The sequence below is a fragment of the Amblyomma mixtum genome, chromosome 2 (genome assembly GCF_055824585.1).
Source record: "Amblyomma mixtum isolate Tamu chromosome 2, ASM5582458v1, whole genome shotgun sequence".
Classification (NCBI taxonomy): domain Eukaryota; kingdom Metazoa; phylum Arthropoda; class Arachnida; order Ixodida; family Ixodidae; genus Amblyomma; species Amblyomma mixtum.
The window spans coordinates 217,991,051-218,004,830 of record NC_143013.1 but is presented as its reverse complement, the minus strand read 5'-3'; the positions used below and the strand labels follow the sequence as shown (position 1 = coordinate 218,004,830).

Here is a 13,780-nt window from a genome sequence, read left to right as displayed (position 1 = left end):
GCACTGTGCCCATTTCAAGTTAGCGGTTAGGCAGTCATACACTTCATTGTGTTGTGACGTTGTCTCCTTCTGTTTACACCAAATCGAATATGGTTTGTTAATGGGCTTTGCATGTACTGGCGTTTTGGCTGCGAGACCGCCGGACGAAATATCCTCATTATGCGCCTTTTGTTATTTTCCCCTTTCACTGGCTTAACACATGGGACACGCAGAAACGGAGCAGCGAACCGACGCAGCGAAGTGACAGCGTTTTTTATTCGTTATTGTTAGAGCCCGTACTATGACGCTGATGAACCGCCAGTTGCCTGCTTTGAACCATAGCCTTGACTGCTTCTTCCAAAAGCACGACCAATTTGCCGCTGCAGTTTGAGAGTAGAAACGTGTGTAAGTGTTCCGGTTAGAAAAAAAAAATCTTTCGTGTTCAATTCGTGCTCGCGGTGTGTCTTCTTGCATTCAAAGGCTTCGTTACTTGAGGCTATTGCGGCAATCAAGCAGTAATTACAGCCGAAAGGGAAACATTTGTTCGAGAAAACGCCGATATTCAGTCGACTCGCCGGTGCATACACTCTACTACGCGTACATGTCCGTCGTCCGCCTGTTTTTTCATCTCTTTTCTCATCACAGTAATGAAAGCTGCCGTTAAATGAGCTCAAGCCTGAGGCGCCTAATTATTCTTCGGCTTTATTGTAGTTTTCTTCCCAAAGCGATGCTATATAATTCTGATTTGATCTCACGCCGGCGTCAGTGCAGGAGCGCGCTTTTATCTAAGAAAACAGAAGCGAATTCGGCGTCCACTAAGTGCGCGATACCAATCAACAGTTGTCTCTTTTCTGTCGCTTTCCGTGAGTCCCTGTTTCGAGCAGGTCCCCGAGAAGAGACAGCTTATTTCCTGCTTTCCGTTTCTCCGTTGCTTCGCCTCATGAATGCGAACAAGAGCGAACACGGGAATCAAGTTCGGCCGCGTTCCTTCTTAACGAGCGCCATTCCCGGCACACAATATAAACCCTACCTTTCCAGACGACAAGGCGTTTCGCTTTTCGGAGCAAACAAGAACGCAGGAACGGACGCTCTCTACACGGGCAGCGAAATTGGGAACAAAGTGAAAAAGAGATAAGAAAAGCAAAAAGAGCGAAAAAAAAGACAGCGGACATCCGAGATGGACGCGATTGTCAGTTCCCAACGGTTTCATTAGCGCACCCGGTGGCCGGCGGAAGCCCACCCACGGGAGGAAAATATATCAACTTCGAAAGATCAAGCCACGGTCCTGCCTTGCGCACTCCGGGCGTTTATCTCCGTTTCGGCCGCTCCTACGGAGCCTAGCTGCTCTTATGGGGCTAGCCAAGTGGTCTGTATCGCTTCGGGCGGCGTCCAGCAGCGACTCGGTATACATAGACGCGACACGGTTCCTTTCGCCGCCACGGCGGTCCTCCCGCTAAGCTTCAACCGCGATCGGACGGACGGAGGACACTTCCGGTCCTCTCTCTTCCTCACTTCCGCCCCCTTCCCTCTCCTCTCTTAACTTCCTCACGTCCCGCTTACGGACACACCCCGGATGGAAGAGACAAGGGACGACCCGGTTCTGTTTCGCCGTCGCGCAGATATATGCGTGCGCTCACGCGCGAGCACGAAAGGGTGCTATCATCACACGCCTCCTTGAGAGGCGGCCGATCGTCCCTTGGGATAACGGCGCTGATTATGTAACCGCGCATATCTCGAGGTCCCCGCATTGTGTGGGCAGGCAGAGATGGTGGGAGATGCGCTCAAAAGCGTAGACGATGCAGCCCGATGTGTTGAGTCAGAGGATGGAGATATCATCGCGTCTCCCGCTTCACAGTGACGACACCCAGGTGTTCCGCGTTCACACTGTAAACAGACGTTCTCACGCAACAGTCGCGTGAGAAATTTTTAGCCCATTGGCCAATACTTAAAAGCTGTTTCGCTGTAACGCGCAACTTTGCTAGCAATCATAGCTTCTGAATACGTTGTTGTTGTTAGACCCTTCATTTGATTTCTGACTACGTGCTAGGGACTATACGGAAACCAAGATACTGTTTGCCACAGCACTTCGAGCACAGGACTGTACTATAATCTCGAATGCCTTTCTAGAGTTTCACAGGAGGCAAAAAAGTGACTGTACTGAAAGATTTCTTATTCGTGTTAATGAAGTTTGCCATTGCAGCAAGAATTACTTTCTTTGCGCACAAACAGATTAGTCTTGGGAACATGCGTGTAGCACAGGCATATCGACACTCAAATTTACGTGATAATCATAATCAGATGGCATGGGCTCTACTTTTCCACTTGGAAGAATGCAGAGAACTGTGAGATGCCATAACAACTGTGTAAGGAGTAGTCCCTAAAAAGTTACTGTCTTCTGCGAAAATGTATACAACGTCGATACGTAACGAATCTAAGTACTACGCCACTAACGGGGCCCATTCATTGCGTGGTATGTCATAGGACATACCACGCTATTTTGATGACACCCGCGTGGCTTGCCTTTCAGTTGTTCTCGTATGGGCACTGCGTTCATGGTACCCTATTTTGCGGTGCGTTCACGTTTATGCCACCTCCCAGCTTTCATGGACCTGTACTGCAGTGCTGTGGAGGCAGTTGTGCAGCATCTCGGCTTGTACCACTTTCTGTGAAGCCTCCTGTTTATCATTCTGATACGTTGATATCCTGCACGTACAACATGACTCTGAAGTTACATTGTTGTTGTCCATGTTATCTCTTCTGCACACTTGTCGAACTAATGTTGCCGTCTTAATGTTCGGAACCTCCTTGTCGACTTATGTCATCAACTATCGATGGGCGCCACTGGGTACGGTCAGCTATGGGCAGTTAAAAGAGAAAAGATGTGCGCCGAAGAACATGAAAAGAAAACCAGCAACCTTTACAAGAGGACATGCAGTGTCGCGCAGGAGAGGTTCATCATCATCATCATCAGCCTGACTACGCCCACTGCAGGGCAAAGGCCTCTCTCATGTCCCTCCAATTAACCCTGTCCTTTGCCAGTTGCCACCACTGTATCCCCGCAAACTTCTTAATCTCATCCGCCCACCTAACTTTCTGCCGTCCCCTGCTACGTTTGCTTTCTCTTGGAATCCACTCCGTTACCCTTAAGGACCAGCGGTTATCTTGCCTTCGCATTACATGCCCTGCCCTAGCGCACGTCTTCCTCTTGATTTCAACTAGGATATCATTAACGCGCGTTTGTTCTGTTACCCACTCCCCCCACTCTCACGCACCGACTCCGTTCTTATTTCAGAAGAATGCTGTCCAAGCGCCAAGCCTGTGTCTCTCGCGGTGGCGTTTTCTCCGCGCGGCGACGTCTCTAATGCGCCCCAGTACACGCGTCATTCCTCCTCTTATTAATGACGGCGCGGGAACGAAATATTCACATTTCGGCCTCGTTTATTCCGACGGCGTGATGTCACTGCGCGATAGTCGACAGCGCTGTAGCAGATTATTGATCGTTTTTGTTGTTGTTGTTGCATTCGTGCTGTCTCGATGCTTGGACGCATTCTTCACCTATCTGATTTTTTATATTAAGCGCTCGCTATGCGTCCGCGAAAGCCACTCCCTTGCTCCCCTGTGAGCATTTTAGTAGCACTTTTTTTTTTTTGGAAAGCGAGGTAAACGTTGTCTTTATTGCTTTTTGCTTCCTGATCGATTGCTTTTGCAATTTGCGACCTAATGTTCCATACAGAACTCGTATCACGAAAAACTCTTAATTGCAGACTATCTCAGACAAACTAGCGTTAATGTTCAGCACTGGCCGCTGCTTTCGTCGTCACCACACACTTATAGGAAAGAGCGTACGTTGTTGGGCTAGTCGGTCAATCATGGTGAATACAAGGGGGGTACTGCGCACAAAAAGACAAGGACAAGAAGATAACACAACAAGCGCAGACTCGCGACTAACTTTATTTGAAAACACGATACTCCTTTTATAGTTTCAAACTGTCACATCACACACATGTGGAAACCAAAAACCTTTCTTCATTCTGATACAGTTTGATAGACGGGTCACTTACGCAATCTTTATCCTTTATCCTTATAGGAAAAACAGAAAAAAAAACAAATGCGAAACATATGCACGGGTTTGCATCAGTCGTCCTTGACTTACGCCTAAGTCTATCCCTAAAGTACTCTGCATCTGATCATCGCCCATCTGCAGGCATGTAGACGCAGCTTGACAACACGTCATAGGTGCAGGATATCTACGACAGGCACATGCCGAACTGCCAAAACCTGTTGCGCTGACGCAAGAGCGTCTTCTATTCGCTGTCTAACCCACGCACGCACGTCGTCATTCGCCAGCACATTCCTGCGAATCTGGTTTTTTAGAACACTTCGGTTCAAGGTGAAAGCTAGGTCATCCGCGCCGGCAATTTTTACTTTTTTTCCTCCCACGGCGCCGCCACCGTTTACAAATCGCGAATCTAAGTCGCTTCGCGATTTGCATACACGCTTTCGGAGGTGGCCGCGCACGCTACCGGTGTACTTGTCGCGGTCGGCCGATACGCTGGATGCGAGCGAGGCGACTGCGTTTAACGGCACGCCGCGATCGAACGCCTAAGGTCATCCTCCCTATCGAAACCGGCTGGCAGCCATGCTAAACAGGACGCGCGTCCTACATCTCTTTTGTTTATTTTTATTCTTAGCGCCTCTCGTCGGGGTCGCGTTTCTCGGTATGAATTTTAAAGCGACGCTGTCAATATGCTGCAGCCCTGTCAGTACGCAGTATCGACCTCGCGTCCATTTGAATTTTGTTGCTGGATTTTGTTGCACAATACTACCATTTTGCAAGGAACGATAAATTAATATTCCATGCCGCTAGGTTAGCGTGGTCAGCCTTCTAACTTAGCATGCATGGTTCTTTGAACTGATACCTGCTCCTAGATATTGACTCATGACCAGTTTCTGTGATTTTTTGGCCCAGTTTTCTGTGAATGCAGTAGATATTGAACCGCTTAGCATTTACCGCAATCATTCGACTCCATTAGCAGAAGTTGCTTTGCGTACTAAGCACTATATATACTGTGCTCACGAAGCTGCCGTTGACGTCTGCTGTACAACTTTCCCATCTGCAATCGCTTCTCCGCCGGTTAATATTTAGAGCCAGAAAATCCACTTTCTAGATTGTGAACGGTGTAATATAAATCACACTAAGAACTTCAGCCGTCATAATTAAGTCGTCGTGAGGAAGCAACGCAAAAAAAAAAACGCTATATTGCCAAGGCCATCACCTAGCACCAATTCGATTTAACAGCATGCCAATGAGAAAGTGCCAATCTTGAGATATGTCCTCCATACAGAAACCTTGTTCCGTATCAAGAACCGCATTAGTTTGACCGGGTTCCTAGAGCAGTAATTTGAATATTAAGGCACGGAACATGGCTACGAGAAGCACGAATTTATTAGGTAAGGCATTATGCAGATTGCTGGGCAAGAAGGCTTAGATATCCCACGGACTAGCTACTTGACAACTGCCGACCTGTTAAAAATACTACAGCACTACTTATAGAAGTATATAGTACAGCTAGCAGTGATATAAAGGCATCGAAGAACAGAGCAAATTCAGGAATGGCAAGCCCGCAGTTGATACATTTTCTTACTTTCTCTTTCAAGAAACTCGAAACCGCCTAACAAGAAGCGTAGCTCTATTCCAACCAGGACTTTTTTTTTTACATGTGCTGTGCCGGCGGCGCACGGTATGTATGACGCTGTACTTCTGACTGCCGCGCTACTTTCCTGAAACTGTAAGTGGAGCGAGCCGAAATTAACCTAAATCATAAACGTAAGCATTACAGCGCAAAGCCCAGTCAATTGCACTGCTCACCGCTCCAACCGATGCGCTGTGGGTGTAGGCAACACTGATGTTAATCTCCGTTCCTATTTAAAGCTGTAAAGCATCGAGCTGCATTGCTGCCCAGGCACAGAAAGTGGTTGGAGCTGCGCCGGCTGCCTTAAATGGAGGCTAAACTATTAGGCGCCGGTATGAGCGCAGGAACACGATGTCGGCTGGCGTTCTTGCCAAAGCCACGCTGGAACGAAGGCTATATAGACTCACTTGCGACTCACACGCCCTTTACGTGCGTCCGCTGGCGTCCATGAATTTGCATTGAAAAAGAAAGACGGAGGGAGATAGAAAGAAGAATAACAAGAAAACAAACACATAGCGTGGGGAAGGAAAGTTGAAGCCAGCGGTGCGGCCTCTCAAGGGAAGGACAAAAAAAAAAGAAAGAAAGAAGAGGCTAGAAAAAAAAAGAAACGACAATGTAAACAGCCATGTCAAGCAATAGGCAAAGTAGCAAGAAACGCGCCATCACGCCAGAGTGTGCGAAGTCCGGCGAAGGTCACGCCTTGACGCGTAATTGTGCGTGCATGTACGCGTAGACATCGCACGCGATACGCGCGCTGTCACAGAAGCCCGCCGCAAGGATGATTGCGCCTAAGTGGAGCAAGAGCTGTTGTCCGCGCATGCGGGCGCGCAGTGTAGGGCCGGTTCTCATGGGCGTAACCGTGAGAGGCTGCGAAACGCGCTAGTTTGTCAGCGGCACTAACGCGACGCTGGCTCACAGCGCTTAGCTGGCGGCGTATACAGACCATCTGGGTGTACGTCTCTGCGGCCAGTGTGTGTGCGCGTAATACCTGACGTGTTGCGATGTCGTCACACGTACTGGCACCGCCGTTGACTGTTTGACGCCTCGAGTCACGGCGGTGGTTAACTAGTGACTACTCATGACACCTACTGGAGGGGGCTTTCGTTCGGCCCATTGACGTAACCGCTATTGGTTACCGGGGCAGGGGCCGGCGAGTTGTGCTTGCTGCTTCGAAAAGGTGGCGGGCTGGCAACTGGAGCGGAAAACTGTGCCATTTAGATGCGTTAGGCTATCGCTCATAGTTATGGTCTACCGCATCTGCCCAAAGAGAAGGGGTAGGGTAGGGAAGAGGTGCTGGTCTGGAGCTGCCGGAGTTCCCGCCCATCGCACTCGGTATCGATGTCAGAAATCTCTACATCGCTTGTTGAACACGAAGAAAAGCAAGAAACTTAAACGCAGAGCCAGTAATCGCTTATAGGCTCGAGGACGCCAGTGATGTCAAAGACCGCGTGGCTGTTCTGGCCACTGTGGAACACGTCATCAACACTTGCCTTGGCATGCATAAGGAGCTTTGCCGCCCGCATAGTGTGTGCTGTCCTCCTCCCGTTCTGTCCGCACCCTCCGAGAGGGAGCGGTCTTGCGTGCGCGGAACGGCTTCCAGCGGCTCCGAAGGTAAATGGTGTTCGTATGGGCGTAACCGATGGCGAAACGCTGGACTCGTCAGCGGCGATCACGCGCGCCGCGTCGAAGCACCGGTTGCTCCTGATTGTATGGACGCGGTTTTCTTGCGTGATCGAGGGATGGCAGCCTGCGGGCTGCTCGAGTCTGTTGTGAATTCCGAGGCCGCGGCAGCATGCTGCTCTTAGCGGGGTGCAACAGTTTGAAGATAAATGTGCTTCGTTATGCGAGAATTACGGTATAGCGCGTTTGCATAATGGCTGGTTCGGGTCCACGACTTCACTGCGTGCAGTGGGATGGTCACGACTGGCTGGAAGCGGCTAAGGATTACAGGTTAAGATAGCGGAGACGTAAAGTGGCAACATGGTGGCAAAGAAAAAAAAGCAAAAAGAAGACAGGAGAGAGGACTCGCCCTCTGTAATATTGAAAGCGTACATTTCCGACTTTACAGCTTCTTGGTTCTGTTCAGCTCTGGCAGTCGAAAACAGTCTGAAGCGTGCCAAACGCGACTGAGATGGAGCTTTGGCTTTGGGGAGTGGTGTTGCGTTATTGAGACTTTACAACACACTTTAATGTTTGTCTTTTTCAATATTTGAACAGCCGGTTGTCGGAAGTCGAAAGTCTAATCTGGTAGGCGGATTCTGGCAGTTTTCACCGCAACTGCCGTGAGATTGAAGTGAACAACCGGTTCAGTATGTCGGTCGGTGTCTGCACAAAAACAACACACCGGTGTCTGTAGTTGGGAAGGCGGGTCCGATCAGATTAACTGCTAGCAAACGTGACTACGACTCGAAGGCCGTTCTTAAGAGCAGTCGGCCAACGTTTTGTTTGTTTTGCACTGTCGTTCTGCGACGAAGCCTTGACTTCTGCGGATGATAAAGGCAAGCTCTATTAAGTTACGTTTCAGATGGCGGTACCAGATAGACGGTAGCTCACTTAGTTCGTAACCTTTGTTCCAATGACAATGCGTCATTAAAGCCATGCTGTTGGCTGTAATTGCTTTTGATGCGCAATCACGGCTTCTCTCTGGCATAACTGAACATGCGTTATGGAGGGCGGTTTCATGTGGAGATAATGATTAACTAGGATTAATGGTATAAAGCTAAGAAATTTGCTCGCCAGAAGGACATGCAGGCGGCTGTCACTGAGACACTACTCTGAGCAAGTCATCATCATCATCATCAGCCTGACTGCGCCCACTTCAGGGCAAAAGCCTCTCCCATGTCTCTCCAATTAACCCTGTCCTTGGCCAGTTGCGGCCACCGTATTCCTGCAAATTTCTTAATCTCATCCGCCCACCTAACTTTCTGCCGCCCCCTGCTACGTTTGCCTTCTCTTGGAATCCACTCCGTTACCCTTAATAGACCAGCGGTTATCTTGCCTTCGCATTACATGCCCTGCCCAAGCCCATTTCTTCCTCTTGATTTCGAATAGGATGTCACTAACCCGCGTTTGTTCCCTCACCCGCTCCACCCGCTTCCAATCTCTTGACGTCACACCTATCATTTTTCTTTCCATAGCTCGCTGCGTTGTCCTTAACTTAAGCTGAACCCTCTTTGTTAGCCTCCACGTTTCTGCCCCATAGCTGATTACCGGTAAGATACAGCTGTTGTATACTTTTCTCTTGAGGGATATTGGTAAACTGCCATTCAAGATCTGAGAGAACCTGCCATATGCGCTCCACCCCATTCTTATTCTTCTAATTATTTACCTCTCATGATCCGGATCAGCTGTCACTGCCTCCCTAAATAGACATATTCCCTTACTACTTCATGCACCTCGCCACCAATTGCGAACTACTGTTCTCTTGCTAGACTGTTGAACATTACTTTGATTTTCTGCATGCTAATTTTTAGCCCCACCGTTCTGCTCTGCCTGTCTAACTCATTGATCATGCTTTGCAGTTCATGTCCTGAGTGACTTAGCAAGGCAATGTCATCACTGAATCGCAGATTACTTAGGTATTCTCCATAAACTCTTATCCCCAAATACCCCGCCGCGGTGGCTCAGTGGTTATGGCGCTCGGCTGCTGACCCGAAAGACGCCGGTTCGATCCCAGCCACGGCGACTGAATTTCGATGAAGGCGAAATTCTAGAGGCCCGTGTACTGTGCGTTGTCAATGCACGTTAAAGAACCCCAGGTGGTCGAAATTTCCGGAGCCCTTCACTACGGCGTCTGTCATAGCCTGAGTTGCTTTGGGACGTTAAACCTCAACAAACGAACGAACGAAACTTATACCGAACTGTTCCCATTCCAGGCCTCGGAATACCTCCTGTAAGCAGGCAGTGAATAGCATAGGCGAGATCGTGTCTCCCTGCCGGGCACCTTTCCTTATTGAAATTTTATTGCTGACTTTATGGAGAACTATGGTAGCTTTGCAATCGTTATAAATATCCTCCAATATTTTCACACAACACTCTTCTACACCCTGATCTGGTTTGAGCCAGTAGTTAAAACCAGATAGTCAATAATGGCCAAACGCTCGAGCCGCCGGCGCGGACAGTGATTTCCGGCTGTGAACGAGTATGTTTCATCACCCGTACTCGACTACGCCTAATGATTCAGCAATCGCTCGAGACTAAATTGGTCTTTCCAGTCCACGTGTCTGACCGAGTGATTAAAACGTACTCCCCTTCTGAAAGCTGCCCCAAGGCCTAGGGCCGGGTGAACAGGGGCGCGGTCCCAATCGCACAGCGACTTCGGCGACCGAACCAAAGGGGATGGGGACTGGTTCCTGCAGAGCCGAGATCGGTGCCCGGAATTAGGCGTTTGTCGCCCCAAAGATTAGGTGACCGGAACGGAGACACGCTTCGGGCCCTCTTTCTCTGCTTCTCGACAAAGAAAGGAAGACAACAAAAATTAAGGAAGCAAGCGCCGTTAAGGGGCAAAGGCAGCCGGCTTCGGGGAGGGGGGGTGGGGGGTGGGGGGGACTCCATTTTTAGTGGAATGAGCGGTTCCACTTCCTTCCGGGGGCCGGCTGCTGGTGAAACCGTTTCGACGTCCACACCGGCGCACGTGGCTTTGGGGTCAGCTCCGCGAGGGCCTGCGTATGTGTGTGCGAGGGTGAACGTCTGTTTGTGCGTATGTGTGTGCAGCCGCCAATAGAGCGAGGCACTCCCAGTTCACTTCAAGGCATGCAGGAGCTCGTAGACGAGACCAGTATGCGCAGACATGAGCCCCCAAAATAGACAGGCGGAGTGCACGTTTCGTATATGCGCAGGCTTGATGGTACGCCCGCCATACCTTAGGGCCAGCGATCTCTTCTTTATACAGGCGTATGCAAAGCTTGCAGTGCTAGATATTAAGGCTACTTTCGATGTCCGGGACCGAGCACTGATGACGAGCTACCGTTTTTTTTTAAATTTGACTTCCTTAAGATAAGAAATGCTAAATAAAGCAGCAGTAAACGCCCCACCCCCTTCCAGCCGTTTTTTTTTTCTCTGCACGCTTTCCACTCGCCCAAAGTGTACTTCTGTCAACAGCACAGTATTTCTAAAATCACCCCAGGCGGATGCGCTTCAATTCTAGCAAACAGTGGAGCTGGTGGTACTTGTGACTGCGCCTCGCGAGCGGTACTGATCACGTCACCTACAATTGTTTTTCTCTTTGTTGCCAAAGACAAAGCTTTTTTTTTTTTTCGCGTCAGGCTGTCGCTCAGGTTTGCAGTCTGTCCGATTCCCCCGGAAGTCTGTGTGCGGGCGAAGCGTCTCACGACTGCTGTTAAAGCGCGCATTTTATCGTGACCCAAACTGGCGTCGAAGGCTGCCCGGCTATTTCTGGGCTCTGCGTCGGTGACTTACCCACAGAGAATCTCGTCAGCATTCAGCCGGACGCAGCACGGCTTTGTGAAAGGCGTGTGAGTCGCACACCGGCAGCCGCCCGACTCCTGAAGCTTTCGCCGCCAGATCGGCGACGCGGAAGGGCGAACAGGACGACCGCTCGAGGCGGCATATCTCTCTGGCCGTCTATAGCGGCAATAACAGAGGGAATTGTTCTCATTGCTCAGGTACTCTCTCGCTTTATTTCAATGCCAGTGGCTTTGTGCGCCGAGCTGTATAGCCACCTCGGCGTAGTAGCCCTTACACGGCCGCTCAAGGTGAGTCGATTGTGTGCGGCCTTAATGGGCGGGTGATGGGCGTAGCGCTCGTTGGGCGTGACGTCTTTGAGATTCAGAGCAAAGCGTTGCTAATGGCGGCTGCCCGCCGGCGAAAGCGGTTCCTCAGGGATGGTTAGCATTCCACGCCAGGCGCTCTGTTCTGAAGCGCCGGTTATACGAAGTGTCGAAACGCTGGTACTCACGCTGGCCGCCGTCGGAGAAACGGAGGAAGTTTTATTCATGTGGTTTCCCGTGCGGAATACGACGTTTTGTGTGAGTCATCCCATTGTTACGGGAGTAACGACGACGGTTCCGTTTTCTCTTTAGAGTTAGCTTAAGAGCGCGCCTTGAACACTTTTCTTCGGTTGCACAGCTAAGCACAGGAGAAGCTTCCGAGAAAGGTCACCATCAGTTAATGATGGAAAAGCCAAGGAAGCACGGAATGAGGCACCGATAGGCTCAACTGTGGAGCCCTTTCTTGAGCGCAGCCGTTGTTTGAGAAACAGTACGGCTGCTCCTTTAATTAGGCTGCCGGTTGAAAAGTTCTATAGTTGACACACCCTTGCAGGTCTAAAGAAAACGACAAGGTGGTATGAATTAGTCCGTGTTTTTATTTACTATTTTGCTCAGCACATGCTGCCAAATAGGCGGTCCCAGTTCATTCTGAAGCCTGCTTACAGCACACAACAGCGTTTCCATGCTTTATTCTGGGGAAAATATCTCTTCTTGCGACAGGAAGCGGAATGCAGAAGACCAGGACATCCCGGTGAGCCGCGGGGCGAAAACCTTGAAAAGATATAAATTATTCATTTGAAGCTATTTTTCATTCTAAAATGCATTTTGCAAACGAAATGCAACGGAATTAGAGGCCAGCAGCTTTCTCAGAGGGGCATTCCCAGCACTAAAGCATTTTCCTAAAGCTAGTAACGCTCACATCGGAAAACTCTGTTACCTTGTGTAAGTCAATTGGGTCATTATTTCTGAGTGATGTATATGTTCTCTGTTGCCTCGTAAAGGGCTCCGGGCCTAGTCAAGCTATCTTGGATGTAGTTTTTGCATAGGGGCCTTTTTCTTTCTTTAGAGAAATAAAGAATGTGTGCTGTTGGTCACGTGAGAAGCGCCCGGCCCATTACTGTTTCAATTGCATTTCTAAGGGCACAGAACCACTAAAAGAATACCAAAACGATGCAGTCATATTTATCGAGCTTCCACGCAGAAATCCACAATCTTACACTGGGAGCGCATACGTAGGCTTACTACGGCAACGGTAGGCGTTTCGTCCTTTCACCCAGGAACAATAAATGAATGGTCGGAAACACGCGTGTCTAACTGCCTCAGCACGCTGCTTGATGGCTCTGTGGCATCATTGGACCTCACAACAAGGGTGGAATTGCAGGCTCCGATTTGGTGGGGAACGGAGCACCTCTTCACATTGCTCGATTAGCGATTACTCCCCAAGGTTGATTCTAATTGCCAGTTCTGGGAATCAATCTCCTTCGGAGCGCTTTTTAAGCTTGACGACTTGCTGCTGCAAGTTTAAAGTGTGCATGTCTGGTTGCCGCGCCCCAACTCGAATTGCAGGCGTCGTGTCATAAGGCATGCGAGCCGAGGAAGTCCGGCAAGCTCCACCATGATTGGGCCCTGATTTGCTATCGGCCTGAACGTACTGAGTGTTGAAATAACTTTCGTATTTGTGGAATCGGGCCCCTCAGCGTATCCAGGCGTGGACACGAGACTGTTTTCGATCTCCGCCTACCAGCTCAGTTTTTTTTTTTCTCGCTCGCTCGCTTTTGATCTTGTCGTCTGTCATGTTTCCTTAAGCCAGGTACACTTCCCCATACAGCTACTATATTCGTGCTACTCTGGCAGTTACCAGTCGCCCATATGTGGAGAGAGCTTACCTCTATCTAATCTCGTTTTCTCTCTGATATACGATCTGCGAAGGAAGGCAGACACTGAGCACTATCTTTACTGTAAGAATTCGCAACACGTTCCGTGAGCATGTCTACGAGCAGCGCGCTTTCCGTTACCTCTGCTACCGCTCTGCATAAATGCTCCTCGACATTGTGCGAAACAGACCACGAGCATGACTCAAGGAGCCGGCGAAATACTGCTGAACTTGAAAAACAAAAAAGAAGAAAAGGCAAGGCATAAGAAAGACAAAGAAAAACGCACGAGAGTGAGTCTAGTGCAGAACAAAGAACGCCACCAGCGCGGAAACCCGGATGCGTCGGCCGCTCGCATAGCACACGTCGAGCACAGACAGGGTGCGTAGTTTTTTTGTGGGGGAAAACGTGCCTCCCGTCTATCTGTCTAGCCATCGTTTGAAAGAGGAGGCCCTCTTCTGTCATGCCGTGGACGTTTCGGCACTCTGCCTACAGCCGCGCTCACGAG

General features: G+C 49.7%; 1 protein-coding gene across 2 annotated transcripts in view; it reads left to right on the top strand.

Moving 5' to 3' along the window:
• LOC149362583 (uncharacterized) overlaps positions 1-13,780 on the top strand; it is a 52,221-nt gene that overhangs the window by 1,788 nt on the left and 36,653 nt on the right. The gene's annotated exons all lie outside the window — the stretch shown is intronic.